Source organism: Nomascus leucogenys, chromosome 9 (assembly GCF_006542625.1).
Source record: "Nomascus leucogenys isolate Asia chromosome 9, Asia_NLE_v1, whole genome shotgun sequence".
In the NCBI taxonomy this organism is placed as follows: Eukaryota; Metazoa; Chordata; class Mammalia; order Primates; family Hylobatidae; genus Nomascus; species Nomascus leucogenys.
This window is the reverse complement of record NC_044389.1, coordinates 16944035-16970943: the sequence shown is the minus strand read 5'-3', so window position 1 is coordinate 16970943 and position 26909 is coordinate 16944035. Positions and strand designations below refer to the sequence as shown.

General features: G+C 34.6%; 1 long non-coding RNA gene across 1 annotated transcript in view; it reads left to right on the top strand.

The window, feature by feature from the left end:
* LOC105738772 overlaps positions 1–26909 on the top strand; it is a 58099-nt gene that overhangs the window by 14443 nt on the left and 16747 nt on the right. Inside the window, exon 2 of the long non-coding RNA XR_001114625.2 lies at positions 8728–8844. This is a non-coding gene — a long non-coding RNA (uncharacterized LOC105738772). The remainder of the gene's footprint in view (positions 1–8727; positions 8845–26909) is intronic.

Here is a 26909-nt window from a genome sequence, read left to right as displayed (position 1 = left end):
TCAAGATGAGATCTGGGTGGGGACACAGAGCCAAACCATATCATTAGTCATAGTACAAAATTAATAAGATGAAACTTAGAGAAGAACACCATCTTAGAATTATACTGCAGCTAAGATCATGCAGTTTCAAACTGCTGATTGTATAGATGAGGAAACTAATTCCCAGAGAGGTGAAATGATTGACTTAGGGCCACTCAGCTTGCTTGTAACAGAGCCACAATTGAATTCTGGCTCATTTTTCCAGTGTTATGTGACTATGCCTTGGTTATTCTCACTCAAATACTATCCTTAGATAGCCTCCATATTATGCCTCCAAATTGATTTTTAATTTGCTGAATTCTGAATAGATAATAAAAACTATGCTTATCAACGTGGAGTCCTATATCTAGTCCAAAACAAACAAACATAAATTGTTTGTATTACTGCAGGATGGACAAGGCAGACATGTGAAAGAGACATTGGTTTTTTGGCAATAATATGTCTCTAAAATGTGATTTGACTTCATAAAATTCTATTTCGGTCTTAAATTGCATCAGTGAATAGGAGGCATTCGGATTCAGACAGGCTTTTGTTGCATTTTGTTTTGCAATGATCAGAGCACTTCTTTAATGGCCTATCCAGTGCTGGGCAGCACCTTAACAAACTAAAGTACATTAATCATAGGACCATCTGAGTGAAAATCTGGAAATTATGACAGAAATAGAATATTTGTTAAAACTGACATTGAGATTTTTTTCACCTAGAGGAAGAAAGCATTTTATTTATGTGTGTGTTTATTTGTTTGATACAACACATTAGTAAACAGCCATGAAGAAAAAGAGTGATTTATTTGTAATCATGTTCAGTTCTGTCTGAAGTGGTCAGAATTTTCTGTAATATAGAGAGTCTGGTAAAGCTGAATTTTCTTTCTGATTAAAAACAGCATTAATCCTCTTTGCTTTTGTTAATCTAAAATGATCCAGTGCCTTTTTTTTCAAAAACCACAAAAAGTTGCATTTCTTTGTTTAGTACCTAAATATGTTACCCATTGAGCCAAAAGATATGACCCCCAGAAGCACTTTTATTCTTTCTACTGTTTGGCTGTATAAGCAATCTGTGGTGAATGTTTGAATGTTTCTCAGTTAACCCTGCCTGGGTGTCTATAGCTTTAAGAGTTACCCCATTATAGTCACAGGCCTGTGTTAAATCTTTTAAATAATTTTATTTCAAAGCATAATTTATTTTATTAATAAGTAATATATTATTTCTACATGATGTTAGTAAGTAGCTCAAAAAAGACACTAAAAATAAAGTGGGAATTTTATTTTCTTTAAGTGTCTTCTGTTCACAAGGAGAATCATTTTAGGTCTTTTATAAAAATATTAGTTGGAAATATTTTATTAGTTAAAACTCTCAAACACTAATGAGTTGACATAAGAAAAGTTTTTATCCACCTTTTCCTAAGTGAAGTATTGAAATTGAAATTGAAAGTATTATTATGAACCATGCAGGAAGCCAATATTTTTAATGTTATCATGTTAAAATAAGACTAATAACACACTGATTTTCGTGAGTGAAATAAGAGGATAGTTGAGTTCATTTGAAAAGCAAAGTATAAATATTGATGAATGCCTTTTGACTCTGTCATCTAAACTTCAACTTTAATGATAATATTATATGCAGTGTCCACTAGTTTATATTTGTAACATGGACAATATATCTAATGGAGCATTTAGGTATAAAAATATAATTTTTAAATTTTTATATAATTCAACCAAATCTCTGTTTAAAGACCCTGTGTGATTCATATCAGAAGATGTAATAGTCATCAATTTTGAGTAAGTTTAGGAAATAAAGGTTTAAACTCGGTCATTTCAGATTTTCCTTAAACCTCTTCTCCCCTGAATGCGTCTAATTTAGGGATAGTGAGTCCTAAAGGTGTTGAGAGATGGGTGAGAGAACACTGAGTCCTCGGTCACCAAATGTCTGTTGGTGTCCACAGGGTGTATCACTTTCTGCTGGCCCTTTCTTTCTCCACGGAGTTGTCCAAGTTGCCATCAGTCCACGCAGTCTCTGTTTTCTCAGCCTAATTTCTCTCTCCCTACATTTCTCACACCTTTAAAAGGCAGAAGTCATTTTGAGATGCTCTGCAAAATGCGCACTCTGCAAAATGAGACACCAGGGAGCTGGATCAGGTTTCGTCTGGATTCAGTATGCTGATATTTCATGTCAACTATTACCATAGTTCAGGATTATCTAAAACTTTTCTCACATATCTCTTCCCTTTCAGAAAATGGCAAGGTCTTTTCTGCTTCGAATTCCTTAGCTCTCTCCTGGTTTTCTACCATTCATCTCCTGGAGCTGATGCCTCAGCTCTTTCAAGAGACCCTCACCTGAGTCTGACTTTCTTGCTTTCTTTTCCCATTCTCTTTCTCTTTATCCTTTTTAAAATTTTTCCTTTATCCTTTTTAAAATTTTAATCTCGTCTCCATTTAGAGCAGAGGAAAATGCTTTGCACTTTTCCATCTCTTCTTTCTTAAACCTTGGACGTGCATGTTTTCATAAAGCCAATAGTTTTCTGACATCATGATTTTCTGGCTCTGTCATAATACCTCTCCCTTGGGGCAATGGAAGTTTCAAGCCCTATAGTAGCAAAGGAGTGGGGAAGGGGCGCACCAATGGGTTGAAAGAAAATGTGCGTGCGTTGCAGGGGTAGATAGGATGGGTGGGTAGCAAAGCCTGCTTAATATTTTGTAATATTGTTCTGTTATGTGTGCTTCATCATGCTTATTGGTTCATTAGAGAAAATCAAGTGCCTACGTGGAAAGAGAAACAGGTGTCTCTCACTGGAATGTAGCTTCCTGAGGTCAGGGACTTGCTTTGTTTTCTTCTATAACTTTAAAGCCATGCCTGGCACATAGCAGAAGCACTATAAATAAATCCAGGATTAATGGGTTGAAGGAATGCCCATTACATATCTAGATTGAAAGTGTTCTTAGGTTCAGCACTGTGCTTCAGAGTGGGCCTGAAAAGAAATTAAATGAATGAAAGCTCAATCTTAAAACAGGACTAAAGCTTTGATAATTTCAAAATGAGAAATAGGTCCATTTTTAGACTGCACCTTTGAAGTGTTAGATATCTCAAGTGGGTCATTTTATGGTTGAACTCTCTGACAAATGTCTAAAATGTGACTACTGTGTTGAAGAATAGAGATTAATGTACTGTAGGCCACATTCCCTGCTGGTTCACTGCAAATGGGTCTATGAGTGCCATGTATTGATCTTCTCAGCGCTATGGGTGGCAAAAGCCTCTTGGCTACCACCTTTATCTGACAGAAGCCTCTTCCTTTTTTCTCAATTTGTCATCTAAATACATGGAGCAAGCAGGGTTGAGTCTAATGTAAAAAGTCTGACCTATATTCAAGCTAATTTCTTCTAGCCTCAGTTTTTCTCTAAATGATAAATTATCAAGTATATAAATTGACTGCCACATAGGTAACATTCACTAATATCGGTTGTTATTTTTACTTTATATGTGGAAAGGCTGATTCTGAGCAATGCTGCATGCTATTTGCATGTTAGGTATGAAGTATATGTCAACTTAAGCAGCAAAGACTTTCTCCTCATTTTAAAATATTAATTATTGCAACAAAAGCAGTAGCTTTGTTAAGCTACTTGCTAGAGCCTGAAAATGAATCTATGCTATCGGTGTATAGATGAATATTTCACGTTATATTCTTTTAGTCCATTTCATCTAATACAATAGCTACATCAAATAAATTGGAATTAAAATAAGACCCAGGATAATATATTATTTTACAGTATTTTAAATTGAAATTTATTTGTTCTTAACTGTTGTTATGCACTCTAATTTTGGTAGTATGTTGTGGCATATGCTTTAAGAAAATATTAATGACCTGGGATCTAAAAGTAAATGGATGATTTGTATCAAAGGCAGTTCCAAACTATGAACTAATATGTTTAGTGAGAGATTACTAAGGACTTAAAAAATTCCTTGCTTATTCCTTTTCTCCATTCGGTTTCAATAGTTTATATATGCATCAAATTCTCTCTCTCTCTCTCTCTCTCTCTGTCTCTTTAAAACAGAGATGGGATCTCACTCTGTTGCCCAGGCTGGAGTGTAGTGGTGTGATCACAGCTCACTGCAACCTTGAACTCCTGGACTTAAGCAATCATTCTGCTTCACCCTCCTTAGTAGCTGAGACTACAGGTGCACACCACCATATGCAATTAATTTTTTAAGCTTTTTGTAGAGACAGGAATCTGACTACGTTGCCCAGGCTGGTCTCAAATTTTGGGCTCAAGTGATTTTCCTACCTCTGCCTCCCAAACTACCTGAATTACAACTGTGATCCACCATTCCCGGCCCCATTTATCTCATAATTTGGTAGAATGAGAATCCTGGGCAACAATTTGTTTGAAACCTGATAGCTGTATTTGAGAAATAGCAAAAGAAGGCTATAATTTGGATTTCTATTTTGAAAGATGGCATAAACAATACTAGGAGTTCATTCTGGGAGAATACTATCTAAAGATATAATTAAGAAAATAATTTTGCATGAAAAAAGAAGGTCATTAAATAATAATATTTAAATAATTTGTAAAGTTAGGGATCTTTTCTTGGTGTTATCTTTATCTTTAAGCAAGAAATTTGTTGTTACATGATAGGGTAGTATAACTGGATCTGAATTTTTTTAAAAATCCACAATTTGGATGAATTTTTGTAGGACCCAAGTGGAATAAATTGTTTAGTAATCGGTAGATTTCTGCTTAATGATTATCCTTGCAGAAGTCTAATGATATTTACAATTTCTACATTTATAGTTGCTCTTGCTGGCTGAATAAAATATCATTTGTTGAGACTCACTGTTATCTTCCCCCTAAATTATTTGGACTTTCTAAATTTTAAAATTAATGTTTATTCATTATTTAAAATCAAAATTCCATCAGAATTTTAACTCGCTTATTTTTAGCACTATTCTTTTTCTTCTTGGCTATCTTTAAAAAACATAGAGATTAAGTGACATTTAATTGTCCAAAAATGAAATAGTCAAGCCTGTTTGATACCTTTCTATAATTGATTAGGGCTAAATAAACAAAGAGGCAATATTTTCCCACACTCTATTTGGTCAGCATAGTATGAAAATTTTTTTAGACATCAAAGGATTATTTTTATTAAATTAGAAGCCTGCCTAAACCATATAATTCCTTGGTTTTACCTCCAAATCATTTATATTGCACAAATCACTCAGGGCAGAAATAGTGAATGACAAATAGTATAAATTTAAAAAGAAATGACTTACAATCCATTCTAAAATATTTGCCTAGAGAATAGGTATAAGTAAGATAAGGGACTAATTTTAAATAATAATGCTGGTCCCTTCATTAGAGAAATAAATTAAATTGTCTTTAGATTTCCCACAGGCTGCCATTTACCATTATCCAGTTTTGATAATGAGTTTGAGCAGGTATTTTTCTCTTTGATTCAAACTGCTCTTCTAGTGAAAGAGCCCAAAGGGAAGTAATCTTCTTCAATTCAAATTTCCTATGCCAGGACCACTGACAACCCTGGCAACTGCAACCACTAAAATCAAATCAGATAATGGCTATTTACGTAAAGTTCACACAATTGTTAAATTGATTCCAGACGTCTAAATAATCTGCATGCACATTAGCAGGAAGTATATCAAATATATATGTGTCTATTCTATATACATTAACCTACAACCTGTCGGTTACATGACAGTAGATAGACCAGAAGTAATAAAGCCTTACCACATGTAAATTGTAGCTCTGAAGTCTACCTTCACTTATATGAGCTCAAATCCATATAGCTAACTCACCTTTACTTTTATCAAAATTGCTTTGAATTAAGGATGAGAGAAGAACCTTGGATATGGACACATTAGTTACATTAAAATCAAGTCTGTTGTGAACCTAAGATGAAAGCTGAGAGGAAGGTTTAAAAGCGGATCTTTTCTTTCCATTATGCATTCCAAGAAAGGATTCTAGTTGTTGGGAATCTATTGTAATGCTCTTGCTGAAGGTTCTTAAAGTATAACTCGGGGTCTGCGTCCCTACTGCTCTTTGGAAGAGAAGGGAATTGTTTTAAAGATGTGGTCTACAGCATAAAGTATTACGTATTAGAAATATTGATTCTTGTTTGTGAGTTCCCCTCCACAACTCTAATGACGAGATTAGCTTAGATGTAAGATGATATTTCAGTCCTGGTAGGGCTCCACAGTTGCCCTGAAATTACTGCTGTCTTAGGGAGAAATTTTCTTAATTGCTTTAATGTAAAATTATTTATATGTATTTATTTATTTTCTACTTAAATATTTTAGTTTATTTTTGTCTCAGGGAAATTTTAAAATCACAATAATGTCTAATGTTCATAAATAGATATTTTTAGATGTGATGCACTCAAGAATTTCCTAGGAGCTGTCTTTAAGGTTAACATTCCTATCTGGGGCTAGCATGGTTTAGGGTCTTGAAGGACTGCAATAGCACTAGTAAAAGGAGGAAAAGAAGATGTACTCTTTTGGACAGAGGATTTTTTTTCTATCTTCTGTTCAAAGAATAAAAGCAAATATGAAGGTATATAAAATATTTGGAAAACACACTCTAAATTTGGTGTATTCAATAAAGTATAAAAAGGATAAAATAATAAAAGCTGTTTTGCCTAAGGTAATATGAGTATCTTATAGCTCTTCTCTTAAAGAAGTGATTCTGAAATGTTTTAGCATTTACTTCATCCGAATAATAAACTCATCAGATGAATGCCCCTGCACCCACTTCATATATAACTGACCACTGCCTAAAGCTATGGACTTCCTAGCAGAAATCTCTCCCTGATGTTCTATCTCCTATCCCAAACCATTTTACAGTTTAGACAGGCAACTGAAGCAACTACACACAGATGTGATATATACCTCAAAAGTTTTGTAAGAAACTTTTATGGAGTTTCAGATGAGGGGAAGGCTTTGTCCTGTTGGAAGGATCTAAGAGTTCCATGCTGGAAATTTCATTTCAATTTGAACCAAGGAATGGACTACACTGGATCTCAATAGGAACAAGCAAGTTGAGCATATTCCAGACAAAGGACTAATGTGATCAAAAGATCAGAGAAAAGAAATCTCTGACATGACTGGTGACCAGGTCAATTCATCAAACAGGTACGTCAAGAAATAATGCCATTTGAAAAAAGAATGTCAGAAAGTTGGTTGGGATTGCATTATAGATACCCCTGCATATCAGATTACATTTTGAAGGATTTTTACTCTTCATAAAGGAAGCTGTGGCAAATATTCAAAGAAATTTGTGATCTTATTAGAGCTGCATTAAGATTAATATGATGAAATTCATAGGATGGAACAAGAAGAGAAACTAGAGGTGGGCAGAGAGAGGCAAAAGCCCAAACTAGGGTGGGGACATTGCGAATGGAAAGAAAGTGACATATTGTGAAAGAAAAAACACAAGTTGTGGTTACTTAAATGTACAGAAAAACAGCATAAGCAGATTCTTAATCAACAATTTGCCAATATTTGTTTTACATATTAATAGAGCCGAAGGGTGTTTCATAGTTTCAGGAGGTGCTTCAAGAGATCTGTGCCATATCCTCCTCTGGAATGTTCACAGTGTTAACACATCAAAGTCTATGAGAAGACCTGTGTAAAGATACCAACTTAACTTTATTTCAGCAAGAAATTATCCAATTTATTCCAGTAGATATTGGCATGTCTGTAGTTGTATGTGGAACACCTATTCATAGTCTAAAAACCTAGTATTCTTTAGTACACACTTTCTGGTGCTTAGAGCAGTAATAAACATTAGCTGTCAGTTCTGCCTTTTGTTGTGACACAGCCATACTTTCTTGTCATTTTTATTCCACACACGTCATTGCTTATCAGTGTGTGCTTACTGAGGGGACGGGTAATTTTGAGCCATAACATATTGACTTATGTTATTGAATCATCAAATATTTTGAACTAGAAAATGTTCTAATCTAGCATCACTCAGTTAAAACTCTATTTGAAAATATCTTGGAAACATCTAATAGAATGAAAACCGTAAGAACAAAGACTATAAATCCAGAAAATAAAAATGAATGAAAAGATCAAGATATAATATACAAATGACAGTTAAACTTTTATAATTCCTTAATTTATGAAAAACAATTCAAATACATTTAGTATTTTACAAATGAGCAGGTAAAATAATTATGATTTTTAAAGGCTATATTAAGATATTTCTTTATAAGAAATGTAGACATAATACTTATAATTTGTTTCTGCAGTTAATAATTAACATGGGTCTTTTTTTAGATGAAAAATCCTGAACATGTAAAGAAAAGTCTTGACATTATTTATTGTATTAGAATAAAATACTAGAATTCTCTCATTCCTCATTAAAAAATTAAGCCTATGTTACCATGTTTGTCAATCTCATTTGATTTTCTATTCTTAGGTCTAAAGTTTCTAATAACAATTTAATGTATTTATCAGTAAAACACATGCTTAGAATCCAAATGTATTAAAATTTTTGCTAAAGTAAGCAAAATAGATAAATAATGAAATGTTTTTACTTTGATTTTTTAGAAAAAAGGTAAAGAATTTTATTCTCTAAGAGAGCAAGACAAATTATCTTATGGTGACACTGAGACAGAAAAGAGTTTGTTTTCATTTCTGGTATTATTTGCCAATGTTTGACAGTTGAATTTTGTTTCCAGATGAGAATTGTTCATCAATGTTCAAGTCCCAAGAGATGTTATCAGTCTGAACAGCCCAGTGAACAAGTATTTGTGACTCTCCTTCCAAATGAAATGTTCTATAGAAAGGTGGAAGTGGTAAGAAACCGTTGAAACAGTGGTTAAGAGGTAGGTCTTTGTGGTACTGATGGGAAATAGTCGTTAGGGGAAAGCTGCTTCACCACACAGGAAACAGAAAAACTCTTGAATGCATCTTGTCCAGCTGTGGCAGAAGAATTTACATAGATAACATTTTAAAACCAGAGAGTGTGTACTCAACTGGTGACCAAGAAACGGAGAGATGAAGGGCTGCAGGCAGAGGGTAGAAGGGAAATGTTTTAAAGTTAAAGACCTACAAGCTGTGCATTTTGCAAATCACATAGCTACATATCTTCTCAGAAAAGATGTTTAAAATAGAGACCTACACTTTATCATATTGAAAACCATAGCAATCTCAATGAAGGTTTAAAAAAAAATGTTTACCAAACCAAAGGAAACTCAAGGAAACATTTTATAAGCTAACAAAGCTATTATTGAATGCCTTGAAATGGAAATATTTTTATTTTCTAATTATAGATATTGAAAAAGGTAGTAAGTATAAATATTCATAATAAATATTAAAATAATAACAACAAAGTTTGCCACTTTTTCTCACTTAAGAGGAACTGATTTGGTTTTGTGATTTCACTTAATTATAATGAAAATTCTATAAGCTCAGAACTGCCATCCACATATTATAGGTGAGCAAACAGACTCACATAGATTGAGGCTTTTGGCCAAGCCCCTAGGGCTCAGGCTTTGAACCCAGATGTGATGGAGTCTGAAGCTTGTGCTTGTTAAACATTATGGTGCAACTCCCATCATAATAATTTGAACAGTAACAAAAATAAGTACATTCTGTGTTTGGTTCATTCTCTCTCTCTTTTTTTTTAAGTTATTTTATTCTTCTTCCAGCATGTCATATATATTATTCTCCACATAAGGAAATATAAGAATATATTCACCCTTAAATAAAATGTTGGAAATGCTCTCTTGGAAAGGTTTCTTTGTGGCTTCTGGTTTTGTTCATTACTCTGTTTTTAATGATTGTTATTATTATTCTTTCACAATATTGTAATATACCACCAGAGTCATTTTATTGTAAACACTTTGAAAAACATACTTCAACAATAATATTGTGGCTATTATCCAAATTCTCACCCACACGGAAAAAATGTGTGTTTTCGCTATAAAATATAAGTGGAAAAAAGAAGTGTGAAGTAGAAAATGACAACAAAGTTGAAATAAATTCATTAAAAGCATAATTCATTGGTCTTTCATTCTGTTCTATTCATCTAGTGAATTTATAATATTTTAAGTGTGTTGGTAATTTCTTCAAGCAATCTAGGTACCATTACTGGGGAAAAACATCTCAAAGGCAAACACTCTTAGTATATCAGTCACTAACTTGAGACCATGTCACATACAAATAGTTGATGTGCATGTTCTTTACTTCTTTTTGCTTATTTCATGGGATCCCTTTTGCTAGGTGCCTAGTCTAGCATGAAAGTTAGCCCAGTTGACATTTTACCTTCTAATCAATATCTAAGCAAACATTTTGAACACTATCTTTTTTCTTCTCCTTCTTTCCCCTGGCCTAAGTACTTCAGGAAGGTGCTGTCTGATTTGTACGTGTTTTAGCCATCATTATACATTTCATTTACATGAAGCCTAGTTCATTTCACATCTGAGGCCTCCTCCAATTCGCATAACTCTCCCAATTACTTCTTGAACATATGAAGAGTCAATCTCTCTTTCCTTTTTTAAAGTACTTAGAAAACTTCTTCATTTCCTAAATGTTTCGGTGTCATGTTCTAATTGAATTTTCATCAGGCTACAAGATTATTTAAAATATTACTTTACTGATTTTCTATTTAGGTTAAAGACTACTTTCTAATAACATATTTCTGTGTGCTTTACAAGCATGCACAATTCATGCAAGATGCTTGTTTGGTCTATCCCAGAGCCAAGGCAGGCCAAAGAATGATTTAGAAATATCCTCTGGGAGACAAACTTTTATGTAGCAGGATGGCTATATTGCAAACATTTAAGACTTGTCTAAAACTCTCTACAACGTCCGTAGTCACATTGTCACACTGTCCTTTAATACAGCTCTTTTGGATTTTTAAATATAGTAGATTCCTAGGATTAAAGCAATTAAAATGGGAGCAACCACTTGTAGGAATCTAATCCAATCCTCTTATTTTATAGCTAAGGAAAGTAAGACTCAGCACCATAAACATATTGAAGATTGGCTCAAGGATCAGGTTGTTTTCTGATTTCCAATACTGTGTACTTATTTTAGTATAATTCCTAGCAATTGATTTTTACTCAGTAAGACATTGGGCCCAGGGTCCCAGACCAGATAAAAAAAATAAATGATCAAAATAGCTTGAACCATTTTGGCCTAAATATTACTGTTTTAGAGAAAAATATGCTATCAATGGATTTGATGAGGCCTGAGATGCAATATTTGAATGTCCTCATGATCACTGATTCACTCACTTTTAGATTTTGAATGTCATTTTAATGGCTTTTAAAGATGATCATATTATTTTGGTCCAGTTGGATCATTAAGGCAATTTTTTCTAAAGTAAACCACATAAAATCACTAAAATGGAATAAACCTAAGTTACAAGGAGGACTAAGCAGACACAACCATGAATGAGTAAATCTAAATTCTATGATTAATGACTTTGAGGACCTTGTACTTGACTTCTGTAACAGCATTTAACAAATCCTTTCATCAGAATCATTTCTCATGCTGTACTTTAAATGAAGTTCTTTGTCTGGTCTAGAACAAGCTGAAGAAGAGCTGGCAAAGAGCCTTTGGTCATATATTTCAAATTCGTTAAGCATCTTTAATCTTCCCCTTGTAGATAAAATCTCTTCGACCAAATCTGTTAACTTGGTTCAGATAGTTCATAGTTTCTGAATCCCCAGTGTGCTCTGCTTTCTAACCCTGCCTTGCAGTTTCTTCTATACCTTTCATTAAACCCATGATGAAATTTAAAACACACAAGCAGAATGATGTAGGCTATAAACATTAAGGAAGTTGATTTGCCATTTGTGTTTTCATACTGTTTCTTTGCATTCCTACGTCTACATAGATAGATGTTTTATCTTTCACTATATTATTTACTTATCTCTATCTTGATACACTTTGAATAAATAACTAGCCTCCACCCACCAATTTTAGTTGATTTATTGTTAAATTAAAATTAAAATGGCACACATGCACATTTATGTACACACACACACACTCATACATAACACATACACACAAAATCTTCTGATTACTGATCACCTTTGATACTCACTCTATTCATATCTATACGTCACAATTTTTGTACTATACATTTAAAGATATACATTCTTGGTCCCGATGTGTGTTCTGGAAAGATGTTTTGAATTTGCTATTTTTCACTGGCTTTATAGACAACAGGTTGAGAATAGGGACATTGGAGTAGTTAAGCTCTAATATGGTGGAAATGAGTAGTTCTTACAGACTGAATAGGGGAAAATAGCAGAGGACAAAGAGAATTTTATTCATATTTTTTAAAAAATAAGTTCTAGAATTAAAAAAAAGAAATCAAATATGTTAAAAATAGAAGAGCAAATTGGAGAAAGACTAAAAAAGAATAAGAAGGAAATGCAAATTTAAAGAAGTGCAAGTCTGTTAGGCAAAATGTAAGAATATTGGGAAAAAATAAGCAGACTGATTATTTTGGCAGCACAAAACAAAATATCTGTATCTATCTATATATCCATATATATAATAAAAGAGAGGAAAGAACAAACCACAAGTCTAAAATACTATTGTACTAATAAATAATAAAGTATCATCATTGCTGCTATTTCTCTTATCTTTGGTCATATTAAATATGACCAAAATTTCTACAAATTGAACCTGATATTATTATATTAATCAAATTAATGTATAATGCATTCTACACTTTTCTCCACTTTTACGAAATACTTATATTGCATTATTGCTCAGTCAATTTATTGGATAATGTTGATCATTTTAGACATCTTTAAAAGTGCAGGAAATGGGGAAGGGGGAGCAAGATGGCTGATTAGATGCAGCCAGGAGGCAATGCTCCCATCAGAGAGACCAAATTATCAAGTAAACCACCATAATTCGAGAATGTCTTCAGAAAGAAAATAACAAACTCAATGAAGAGGTGTTGCTGAAGCTGAGACTGAACAGCGAGGAAGCTGGGAACCCCATGCGGGGTACCTGAATGCTAGGGCTAGCTCCTGATCCTGAATGGTTCCTGGGAAAGAAGTGAGTGAAGGATGACTCACACTTGTCATGAACCTCTGGGATCCTTGCTACAGGGGACCCCACATCCCCCATGGACTTATGAGTTGTCTGGAGGATCTTCCCAGGGAGCAGGCAGAGACAAGCCTTCAGACAGCATGGAGCCTGGGAGCATTTGTTCACTGGGCAGCTCCAGCAGAGAGCAGCCATAGATGGCTACGCCGCAGGGATCTCTATGCACCTCCGGGAGGCACTGGCCTTAGCTGACCTCTGAGCTAAGAGAGAGCAGGGCTGGTTTCCCTGTGGGACTAGAGCACATGTATTCCATAAGCCCTCCTGCCTACTGGCCTCTCCTGCCCACTGGCCCCCAGAGGGTCCATGCCTAACTGTTCTGCAGAAACAAGTGCACAGTGCAGCCTCTGCAGTCCAGTCTGAGTGCACTGTTCCACATGAATACTTTCCTGGTAACCCAAGAGCACATCAGATCCCTCAGCACAGCCAGAACCCAACCCTGAGCCACGGGATGCCCCCAGGGATGCAGCACACCGCTGGGGAGAATGAGCCAAGCTCTGTAGCCTGCACCTGAGCAGGGAAGGAGCCCCCCGCCCCCCCATCTTAAAAGCACTGCAATGGGTGAGATGCACAGGTTCTTGGGCCGGGGTGGAAGTGGGATGGGCTTCCTTCTGAAGGACCATTCCAGAAAGACTGTGGCATATCTCCCTGCTGTAGCCTTTCCTTAAGGGAGCCCCACGGCCCAGAGCACCTAACAAAAGAAATGTAGACATGGTGCCAGTGATTGAAGGGGGCTCCCCATTGGGCCATGAGCAGACCTGGTGAGGGAGTAGTGTATCTCCCCTCAACCACAGAGCACGTCTGCAAACTGAATGAAGTACATAAAGTGGTACAGTTTGGTATTAGCCTACCTATAAGCCATTACTCCTAAGCACCATCTACTGCATCACAGCCCAAATTACAACAAAAATTATCCTGCTAATAACATACATGCCTGTGAAACCAAGCACAACAATTCGCCCATACATAAAGATCCTATACAGAGCCCTGGCCCTCAGAAAGCATCCAGAAATGAAGCCAAGTGACTATACTCAACTTATATCATAGTTAAATGAACACCAACCCTCCAAAATGAGAAAGAATCAGCACAAGAATTCTGCTAATTCATAAGGCCAGTATGTCTGCTTACCTCCAAACGAGTCCACTAGCTCCCCAACAATGGTTCTTAACCAGTCTGAAATGACTGAAATGACAGACATAGAATTCAGAATCTGGATGGCAAGGACACTCATCAAGATTCAGGAGAATATTGAAATCCAATCCAGTGAATTCGAGGAATCCAGTAAAATAATCCCAGAGCGACAGTCATTTTAAGAAAAAAAAAAAAAAGCTGAAATTCTAGAAAAATTCGCTACAAGAATTTCATAATACAATTAGATGTGTTAAGAACAGAAAAGACTAAGCTGAGGAAAGAATCTCAGATCTTAAAGGCTGGTTCTTTAAATCAACTCAGACCAAAAAAAAAAAAAAAAGAGATAAGAAAAAGGAAAAGAAGTTTTAAGAAATGAACAAAACCTCCAAGAAATATGGGATTACATAAACAGACAAAATCTATGACTCCTTTCTATTCCTGAGAGAGAATAAGCAACTTGGGAAATATATTTGAGGATATAGTCCATTAAAAGTTTCCTAATCTCACTAGAGAGGTTGACATGCAAATAAATACAGAAAACCCCAGCTAGATACAATGTTAAGACTACCATCCCCAAGGAACATAGTCATTAGATTCATCAAGATCAACACAAATGAAAAAATAAAGTCAACCAGAGAGAAGGTCAAGTCACATCCAGAGGGAACTTTATGAGGTTAGCAGCAAACTTCTCAGCAGAAACCTTATAAACCAAAAGAGATTGAGGGCCTATTTTCAGCACTGTTAGAAAAAAAAATTCCAATCAAAAATTTCATATCCTACCAAACTAAGCTTCATAAGTGAAGGAGAAATAAAATCCTTTTCAGATAAGCAAACACTAAGGGAGTTTGTTTCAAAGAATCCAGCCTTACAACAGGTCCTTAGAGAGTGCTAAACATGGAATCAAAAAAACACCTGCTACCACAAAACACACCTAAGCACATAGCCCACAGGCACTTTAAAGCAACTGCACAACCAGCTAACGGGATCAAAATCACACATACCAATGCTAACCTTGAATTAAGTGGTGTCAAACACTCCATTTAAAAGACATACAGTGGCAAACTGAGTGGAAAGACAAGACCCAACCATCTGTTGTCTTCAAGAGACCCATCTCATATATAATGACACTCATTGGCTCAAAGTAAAGGGTTGAGAAAGATCTACCATGCAAACAGAAAAGAAAAAAGAGAAGAAGCCACTATTTTTATATAAGAAAAAATAGACTTTAAGCCAATAAAAATGTAGAAGGACAATGAAGGGCATTACACAATGATAAACGGTATAATTCAACAAGAAGACTTAACAATTCTAAATACATATGCACCCAACACTGGAGGACCCAGACTCATAAAATAAGTTTTTTTCCTATGAAAAGACTTAGACACCCACAGAATAATAGTGGGAGAATTCAATAACCCACTGACAGCATTACATAATCAAGGTAGAAAACTAACAAAGAAACTATGGATTTAAACATGACACTTGACCAACTGAACCAAATAGGCATCTACAGAACATGTCACCCAACAACCACAGAATACACATTATTCTCATCTGCACATGATGTATTCTAAGAGTGTATTCTAAGATTGACAACATGCTTCATCATATTGAGCAAGTCTCAATAAACTTAAAAAAATGAAGTCACACCAAGCAAACCCTCAGACCACAGTGCAGTATAAGTAGAAATCAATATCAAGATCTCTCAAAACAACACAAATATATAGAGATTAAACAACATACTCCTAAATAACTTCTGGGTGAACATCAAAGTTAAAGCAGAAATGTTTAAAATCTTTGACATTAAAGAAAACAGGGAGACGAGTTACCAAAATCTCTGGAATGCAATTAATGCAGTATTAAGAGGAGCATTTATGGCCCTAAACATCTTCATAAAGAAGTTAGAAAGATCTGAAATTAACAATCAAACGTTGAACCCAATGGATCTAGAAAAAAAAATAAAACCAATTCTAAAGCTAGCAGAAGAAAAGAAATAACTACAATCAGAGAAGAACTTAACAAAATTGAGTACAAATATTAATGCAGAAGATCAATGAAACCAAGAACTGGTTCTTCAAAGCAAATAAGCAAGATTAATGGACTGCTAGCCAGATTAACAGAGAGAAAAAACGAGGATTCAAATAAGTAAAATCAGAAATGACAAAGATGACATTACAACTGTTCCTAAAGAAATACAAAAGATCCCCTAGACAATAGTATAAACAACTCTATGTGCACAAATTAGAAATTCTAGAGGAAATGGATAAATTCCTAGAAAAAACACAATCTTCCAAGATTGAATCAAGAAGATATTGAAAATATGAATAAACCAATAACAAGCTCTAAAAATGAATCAGTAATAAAAACCCAGCAACCAAAAAAAGCCCTAGACCAGATGGATTCACAGCCGAATTCTACTAGACATATAAAGAAGAACTGGTACTGATCCTACTGAAACTATTCCAAAAAATTGAGGAGGAGGCACTTCTTCCTAATTTATTCTAGGAAGACAGCATTACCCTAACACCAAAATCTGGCAGAGACATGACAAAAAAAAAAAAAAAAAAAATCAGGCCAATATCCCTGATGAACATAGATGCAAATATCCTCATCAGAATACTAGCAAACCAAATCCAGCAGCACATCGAAAAGATAACTCACCACAATTAAGTAAGCTTTATTCCTGGGATGCAAGGTTGGTTCAACATATGCAAATCAGTAAGTGTGATTCACCACATAAACACAACTAATAGAAAAAACCATATGATCATCTCGATAGATACAGAAAAAGTTTTTGATAAAATCCAACATCCCTTTAAGAGACTAGGCATCAAAGCAACATACTTCAAAATAATAAGAGCCACCAGTGACAAACCCACAGCCAGTATAAATATTGAACAGGCAAAAGCTAGGACCATTATCCTTGAGAACGTGAACAACACAAGAAGACCACTCTCACCTCTCCTATTCAACATACTACTGGAATTCCTAGCCAGAGTAATCAGGCAAGAGAAAGAAATAGAAGGCATCCAAATAGAAAGACAGGAAGTCAAACTATCTCTTTGCTGACAATATTATTCCATATTTCAAAAACTCTAAAGACTCCATCAAAAGGCTACTAGGGCAATAAATGATTTTAGAAAGGTTCAAGATGCAAAAGCAGTGCATAAATGTCAGCAGCATTTCTATACACCAATAATGTCCAGTCTGTTAGTCAAATCAAGAACCCAATTCCATGTATAATAGCCACATGAAAAAATATGAAATAGGAATACAGATAACTAAGGAGGTGAATGATGTCTACAAGGAGACTACAAAACACTGCTGAAAGAAATCATAGACAACACAAATAAATGGAAAACATTTATTTTCCATACTAATCGAAAGGAAAAATCAATTGTTAAAATAGCCATACTGCCCAAAACAATTTATAGCTTCAACACTATTCATATAAAACTACCAATGTCATTATTCACAGAATTACAGAAAACTATTCTGAAATTCATATGGAACTAAAAAAAAAACAAAAAGCCCAAATAGCCAAAGCAATCCTAATCAAAAAAGAACAAAGCCAGCGGCATCATTCTCTGACTTAAAACTATACTTTCAAGGATACAGTAACAAAAACATCATGGTAGTGGTACAAAAATATACACACAGACCATAGAACAGTATAGAAAACTCATTAATAATAAATAAAGCCACGCACCTACAACCATTACAAAGGCTGACAAAAACAAGCAATGGAGAAAGGACTTCCTGTTCAATAAATGGTGCTTGGATAACTGGCTAGCCATGTGCACAACAATGAAACTGTACCTTTACCTTTCACCATATACCAAAATTAATGCAAGATGAAATAAAGATTTAAGTATAAGACCTCAAACTATAAAACCTCTAGAAGAAAACCTAGGAAATACCCTTTTCAACATCAGCCTTGGCAAAGGATTTTTGGCTAAGTCCCCAAAAGCAATTGCAACTAAGACAAAAATTGACAAGTAAACATAATTAAATGAAATAGCTTCTCTACAGCAAAGAAACCATCAACAGAGTAAACAGACAACCTACAGAATGGGGGAAAATTAAGAAAAAAAAAAAAAGAATGGGGGAAAATGTCTACAAACTATGCATCCAACAAAGGCCTAATATCCAGAATCTATAAGGAACTTAAACACAGCAACAAGCAAAAAACGACCTGATTTTTAAAATGAGAAAAGATCATGAACAGACACTTCTCAAAAAAAACACATACAAGTGGCCAACAAATAGGAAAAAATGCTCATGATCATCAGAGAAATACAAATCAAAATCACAATTAAATAAATATCAACTCATACCAGTCAGAATGGCTATTATCAGAAAGTCAAAAAACAACATATACTGACAAGGCCATGGAAAAAAGGGAACACTCTGACCCAGCAATATCACCTCTGGGTATACAGATCATTAAACCCAAAAGATCATCATCACGGCACTATACACAACAGCAGAGACCACAAACTCAAACCAGGTGTCCATCAATAGTGGACTGGATTAAAAAAATATACATACACACTATGGAATATTGCACAGCAATAAAAAGGAAATAAATCATGCCCTTTGCAGCAACATGGATGGACCTGGAAGCCATAATCCTAAGTGAATTAACGCAGGAACAGAAAATCAATGTTCTCACATTGTTAGTAGGAGCTAAACATTAGCTAAACATTAAGCCCACAGGAACATACACATGGGAACAATTGACACTGCATACTACTAGGGGGAGAAGTAGGGAGGGGGCATGGGAGGAAAAGCTACCTATCAGGTGTTATGCTCACTACCTGGGTGCAGTATAACCATGTAACAAATCTGCATATGCGTATTTAATCTAAAATAAAAGTTGAAATTGTTAAAAAAGAGAGAGAAAAAAAAAAACAAGTACATAACATTTCAGAACTCCAGATTACCATATAACAACTATTAGAATTAAACAAAGATCACATTCAAAAGAATACCCAGAATACTTATCAAAAGAGATATATCAAATTGTTTTTAAATCGCTTACTTAGTTTGCCCTACGAACACCTTATTCTCTATGAAAAGTATTTTAAGTGTTTAATACTTGAGATGTGTAAAAGTATATAAATTAACTTTCCCATTCCATTTATTTGATCAATTGGCTCTTTTCTTGGAATCTGAATGACAATGATGATAATGAAGAGATTATCTGAAATAGTCACTTCCTTTCTAAAGTTGAGGCTGAACTAGTCTTGAAACTTGTCCACTGGACTAAAATTTTAAGTTTTGACTGAGTTTTTATTTTCAATTTTTATTTATGATAATCTAATTTTAGAAAATAATTTGCAGATGGACTAGCCTACCTATTTGCTCTCATTTGAAGAAAATATTGATCTCTGTTTCCCTGCCAAACCATGGTTATTTTACAAGTATTTAATAGGAAAGTTGATTATAAAAATAAAACAAAACGCCGGACACGGTGGCTCACGCCGGTAATCCCAGCATTTTGGGGGGCTGAGGCAGGTGGATCACGAGCTCAGAAGTTGAAGACGAGCCTGGCCAAGATGGTGAAACCCCGTCTCTACTAAAAATACAAAAAATTAGCCATGCATGTTGGCAGGCGCCTGTAATCCCAGCATTTTGGGAGGCTGAGACAGAGAATTGCTTGAACTCAGGAGGTGGAGGTTGCAGTGAACTGAGATCGCGCCACTGCACTCCAGCATAGGCGACACAGCGATCTCAATAAAACAAAAACAAAAACAAACAAACAAACAAAAAACACTGCATAAGATTCCTATTATTTGAGTTGATTGATTTTAAGTTATGCAGCAGAGCAAGCTTATTAGAAGGTACAGTCTTTACCTATCCAGAAGACTGTAGTTGGTATCCAAACTCAGCCACTTATCACCTCTCAGAAGTTAGAGAACTTTATGAACATCACTGAAGATCTGTCTTTTAAGTTTTGAAAATGAAGTTAAAGTACTAAATATAAAATATTTTGGCTGATTAGTTGAGCATGGTGGCACATGCCTGTGGTCCCAGCTATGTAGGAGGCTGAGGCAGGAGGATTGCCTCAGCTGAAGAGTTTGAGGTTGCAGTAAGCTATGATTGCACCATTGCATTCCAGCCTAGACATCAGAGTGAGACCCTGTCTCTAAATAATAATAATAATAATTAAAATACATAAAATAAGGCCAGCACAGTGGTTTATGCCTGTAATCCTAGCACTCTGGGAGGCTGAGGTGGGAGGATCACTTGAAGGCAGGAGTTTGAGACCAGCATGAGCAACGTAGTAAGACCTCATTTCTACAAAAAAAAAAAAAAAAAAAAAAAAAAAAAAAAAAAAAATTAATTGGTCCAGTGTGGTATTAGGCACCTGTAGTCCTAGGTACTCAGGAAGATGAGGTGACAGGATCCCTTGAGCCCAGGAGTTTGATCTACAGTGTGTTATGATCACACTGCTGTACTCCAGCCTGGGCAACAGAGCAAGACCCAGTCAAATATATTTATATCTCCAGTTAAATAAGAACATCTATGCAATTTATCTGATAGTTCTAAAAGATCAATAAATAATTGCCACTATGAGTAAAAACACATTTTTATAGCAGCATATAGTATCATAAGTATACACATTTGTTTCTTTTAACTCACTTGCCTTACTAACATTTATTAAAAACTTTTATTTTTGCAATGTTATATTATTAAAGTCCTAAATCTGCCTCTCTTTTACATTTAGTTAGGGTTTGCATGCTATTCCATGATTGAGTTACATTTTGATTGGGGCAAACTCTTCACATAATTTTAGCATATTAATTCCACAAATTAACATTTGTAAAAAAGGTATTTTAAATAAAAATATCATTTCAAATAAGACCCTTTCTATTCCAAACATTGTATGGCATTTGTTCATAATGTTTCCATTTATTATAAATAACCTTTTAGGTTTCATTGAGATATGAATAAATCTTTATCTACTGGTAGAGATAGAAAATATGATTTTGCTTTTGAGAGGAGATACACCATGTGGTCTGAGATTGTAGTAACTAATTTTGAGTCTACTACATCCCAGAATACACAAATAAATACACTGTAAGTAGATTTCTATCAAGAAGTCAACAGATATGATACTAACTGATGAGGTCCAATATAAATCATAAATATCTCTTAGGCATTTTAATGTAAATTGTGGTTATGCTGCTGTTATTGCTTTTGGTGACGATGATCATGATGCTACTTCAAATTTTCCAGTTTGTTAAGCTACAGGGGTAAAAAGAAATACATAATGAGTTTTCTTTAAATAGATTGCCATACTAAATTGAATTTTAATTTGTTAGCCAAAGCATTCAAAATTACATTTTTGGTAACACAAGATGAGAGCACTGAGCTAGAAGGAATTCTGTACTTAGAGACATATACTATAAGAAAGAGTGCCACTGCAGGTACGTCATTAGAAAATAAAATTGATAGATCATCTGCAGGGATGAAGTGAACACTAATGTAAAGTCCTGGAAATCTACTGACATCATTGAAATATGCCACCATAGAGACAAGCACTGAAATAGTATGCTTGGACCAAATCATGCCAGCATTTCTGGTTTATATAGGCCGATAAATGTTTTTCAGAGGAGAAAAAGAAAAGGATTTGAAAAAGACATTTTGTTTGTTGCCAAAATATTTAAAGATGAATTACACAAAGATTGGAACCTAATTTTCAGAAGACCAAATTATAGCATGTGGAGCATTTCCTGAATGCTCAATTCAACCCTTGATAATAACATTAGAAAAGTTTACATCATTCCTGGGATAAGATTAGTCCTCACTAGAGAAACATGTGAATGACAGACTACGCTCTAGTTCATCATTTGGCCAACTGCTGATTCACCAACTGTCACTCCAGCCAGTTCACATGGAGTCTGATGAATGTGCCTTGAGTTATCACAACAGGAACGGCAAGAACAGGCAAGAGCAAAAAACTGAGTCTTTCACAATGGCATCCATTATGAAAATCATTTGATCATTTTAGATAATAGGCATTGAAATAATTTGGGTAACATATATTTAGCCATTCATTATTTTTAATGACATTTCAATCAATGTTCAATGAGAAAACAGTATAAAAGGAGATTGAGCTCACCACACTTAAATTATTCAGCTCAGTGTCTGGTGAATAGCCTATCTTTTTCAGTCAGTTTTCCTACAGAGTTGTCCCCAGAAAGCCTACTCATGTCTAAAAGGATCTTGAAGGTTACTTTTAATTTCCACTGTTGATGAAACTACTTTTGGCAATCAAAACCTTCCTACAGATAAAAACCCAAAGGCACTCTTGAAGATACAAAAATACTTCATGGCAGTAACTATAAACACTGCTGAGCATTTGTATATTTGTGGAGGAATGAGATAATGTGAAAAAGTTAGGTTGGCCGTTGCATACATATGCCTAAGTTAATATTTGCCAAAATTATCTTTATCTATGCAGAAAAATGTATTGTATAGACTTATTATATTTAGAATGTATTATTAAGTGGTTTGATTATTTTGGGGATATCAAAAATGCACATATAAATAAATTAAATTTTAAACACTATTCGAATTTCATAGTGTAGTTTCTGCAATATTTACACCAATATATGTGCATATGTGTACATATATGCAAATATATGTATATATAACATTAAATACATGTGCATATATGTACATATATGTAAATATATATTATATATATAATATTAAATACATGTACATATATATGTCAAAGGGAAAATGCCCAAATATGTATATTTTAGCTAGATTTCTTCAAAGACTTTATAAATATTCTATAGTTGTATTGTGCAAAATGCTTACACAAATAATTAACTCTTTTTTTAAAGGATGAAAATTAGGAATTTAAATGCTCCTGTTAAAAAAAATGCAGTAGCATCTTCTTATTTTTGAGCTTTGCTTAGAATGCATTCTCCTTGTCACAAGCTTGGTAATTTTTGCCTCCTAGATATTAAAATGCAATGAAATATGGTTTAGACATCTCATCATCTAATATTAGAAACATCATCAAGGTATTTTAGTCTTTTATGATTTGTAATAAAAAATATTTTGTAATAATAAAATTAAAGCTTATAACCTAATAATTTTGTAACTTTTAGAGCTTTAAAAATCAATTTTTCTTTCAAAGACAAAATGATTAGGATGGACAAGTTGACTATGTTATTAATATCAGGAAGGAAAACACCCCAGAGAGCTTTAATTAACCAATTTACAATTAATCATATAGGAGTGTGTGTATCCAGTGGTTAATCAGAGATGGCAAGATCAGGTTAGCTACACATTGGCTGGTTGCATATCTCTGGTGTCGCTCAATGCCAGAAAGTGTCTCACATCATAAGAAAGCATTTACATAGAGAGTACTGACTACAGGACGTTGTTTCTGCATTTCTTATGTCAAGGTGTCCTTTCTACGTCAAGGGGGATGGGGAGCACCCCCCTGTGTTTCTCATGTCTTCCTGAATTAACTTCCTGTTAGTTTTCTGTTTCACACCACGAAATTATTTGTTGAGTGCCTACAGTCTGTAGAATACTATGCTGGGTGCTAGAGCCTGTGCTTCATTGTATCCTCTTCCACTTAGTACAGTATCTAGCATATAGCATGACTCAAAAGGTATTTAAAAAGTATAAATGAATAAGTGATAAAACAAGAAGTTTGACCGAAGGAATAGACACATTCTCTGAATTGTGAGTTATCTAATTATGTGTCCTGATTTCTAGATTTGGAAAATGACTGTTCTGGAACTGATGGTAATAAACGACTTGGACTTCAAGAGAGCCTGAAGGGAGCTGCATACATCTGTTGCAGTCCCTGTCTGGATGCCATAGGGAGAAAGGTTGTGCTTTATGTGGAAATCTCAATTTCTTATATATCAGAATGTTCTTTTGCTAAGGCGGGGCAGAGACCCAAACTACTGGGATCATGACAACCATTAGTTCTTTCTGAATTTCTGTACTAGTTAAGCATCTTGATTTAACACAATAAAGATCTATTTCTTGCTCCTCTCACAGTCCAATGAAGGTAACTGGGGTAAAAGGCTCTCTGTGCACTGCCATTCAGGGGCCTAGGCTTCTTTCATATGTCTCTCTCCTAAAGCCTCAAAGTTCTCCGTGGAATCCTCTGCACCTGGCTGAGTAAATGATCAAAGAAAGAGAGTATGAAACGCAGCATGAGTGGGTCGAAAGGTCAGGTCTGGAAATGGGGAACATCATTTCTACTCATACTCCATTGGCTCACTTACCTGCAAAGACTCTGAGAAATGAGTCCTGCAGTGTGCCCAGGAAGAAGAGAAACACTGGTGAGCACAATCTCTGCTGCAATTGGCAACACTCCCAGGTAGAACTCTGCTTTTATAATAACTACTAAATCTTCATGCTGTTAAGGAGTTTATTTTGTTAATATTTATTTGTCACTACCAAACTTAGAAAGGAAAAGGAGAGGAAAGAGTAACTAGAAAAATATCTACAAACTGTCTATTATCAGACGATAACTGATTTTTCTCTTTCTCAGCAAAGTAAGCATTGGTCCTGAGTCTTTAGGAAGGAGATGGAAATTAGAGTTATAGAAATTATTGGAAGGAAGTTCTCCACAGGTTAATAGTGAGGGAAAAATAACTTAAAGTAATGTATTTATATTTAATTATAAATGTAAATATATTTAATCATAAATATGAGTATCTGCATGTGAATACATGTGTTTCCTCCCAAGAGCTGCATACTTCTTGGGTCACTTAAGGAATAAAAGCATACTGGGGATTGTCCAGATTAGAAACCAGCAGCTGGAATAGGAGCATCAACTCCCACTCAAAACCAGTTCTTTATTCCCTTCCATTCTAGTGCAAACCCTCCCCCAACTTCTAACATTTCTCTTCGGATTCTTTTTTCTTTTTTCTTTTTTTCCTATGGAAGGAAAACTGTGTCTTCTGGAGGCATTCTCACAGGTTAGAGTAACAGCCAGAATTTCTCACGACTGCCTTCTGTAGGCCCTTGAAATCTCCAAGACAAGCAAAGCCAACAGTGAGGGTTTTTGTTTGTTTGTTTGTTTATGGCTCAGTGATCTCATCCTTTCTTTGATCAGGACATGGTGATAGTGGGACTTTGAGAAGTACTAAGCTATGAGGACGCAAGGGCATAAGAATAATACAATGGACTCTGAAGACTTAGGGGGAATGGTCGGAGGGGGGCGAGGGATAAAAGACTACAAATAGGGTGAAGTGTGTACTGCTTGGGTGATGGGTGCACCAAAATCTCACAAATCACCACTAAAGAACTTACTCGTGTAACCAGACATCACCTGTACCCCAATAACTATGGGGAAAAAAAAGTACAGGTTGTATTGAAAGTTTTCTAGGCATCTGGACAGCTAGAAAACAATTAGGTAGAATGTCACCTGCAAACAAATCAACTCAACATTTGCTTAATATACATCTGCCTTTATAAAAGGTGCCTTGTAAATTGCATAGCTTTATTCTAAAATGGTACAGTTCATTTGCAGGAATTTTATCTTATGCTTTATTTTAACACGTATTATTTTTCTCAATAGATTTCTAGATCTCCCACGTATTATAATTTGGTCTGTAAAAATAATAAGATATTTTAATGTCAAAAATGATTCAAATAATTTTTAAACTAGTTTGAAATGTATTTGTTTCCTTTTTCTTCTTTCAGTTATACCAACTTTTAAGTTTTAACTGAAACATAATTCAATATAGAAGAAAAGGACTATATCAAGTAGTGTTCATTTATACAGTTGAAGTTAAGAAAGACTGTTAACACTTGATACTCCAGTAAAAACCTGAACATCTCTCTCTTAGATAAATTCTATTGCATTGTTTTATTATCCTTTTACTCTGAAATTATCTTACTACAAAACTTAATGCATTAGATATACACATTAGCATATTATAAATACTTAAAATAGTAACCTTTCATAAATATAATCAATGAAATGAAAATAGCTTCTATTGCATAATATAAAATAAATTTATAGTTTACTTAACATAAAACAATTACAAATTAGTTATTAATTTCCCTACAGAAAAACCATTTTGTCACTTTGTATTTTAATAGCTTAAATGGCTCATCTATTTACATAACATTAAAAATAATAACTATTTAAAAGTTATGAATTATTAAGAATTTATCACATTCATTCATTAATCAACTATTGATAGGCTATTTGGCTTCAAGTATTACACAGTTATAATTTAGAAAATGACATGTTGATAATTATAATGTAGTATACTTGTACACTTGTACTTTAGTTTTGAGAGAATTTTCACCTCCAGTATTTTACTGGAGTGTCAGAATAACCAAGTGAATTTCCAGAAAAAAAAAAGTCTGGGACCAAAATCTATGATCCTTTCCTCTAGTACGTCAGTCTAACTCTCTATTGAAAACCCCCAAATGCTGAGAAAATCCCATGGAAATAATATCCCAACTAGATGTGATAATATTATTTAGGCCATACTTGCTTTAACTTTTCTGCAGGATAAAAAGTTCTATACACTTGGGAAAGGATAGGGCTAAATAATGTCACCCTTAGGAGCTAGGTTTCAGTTAATTGCAAAGTCTATTTTCTACTGTTTTCTACATGGTGTCATAGAAGTTTTATCTGGTTAA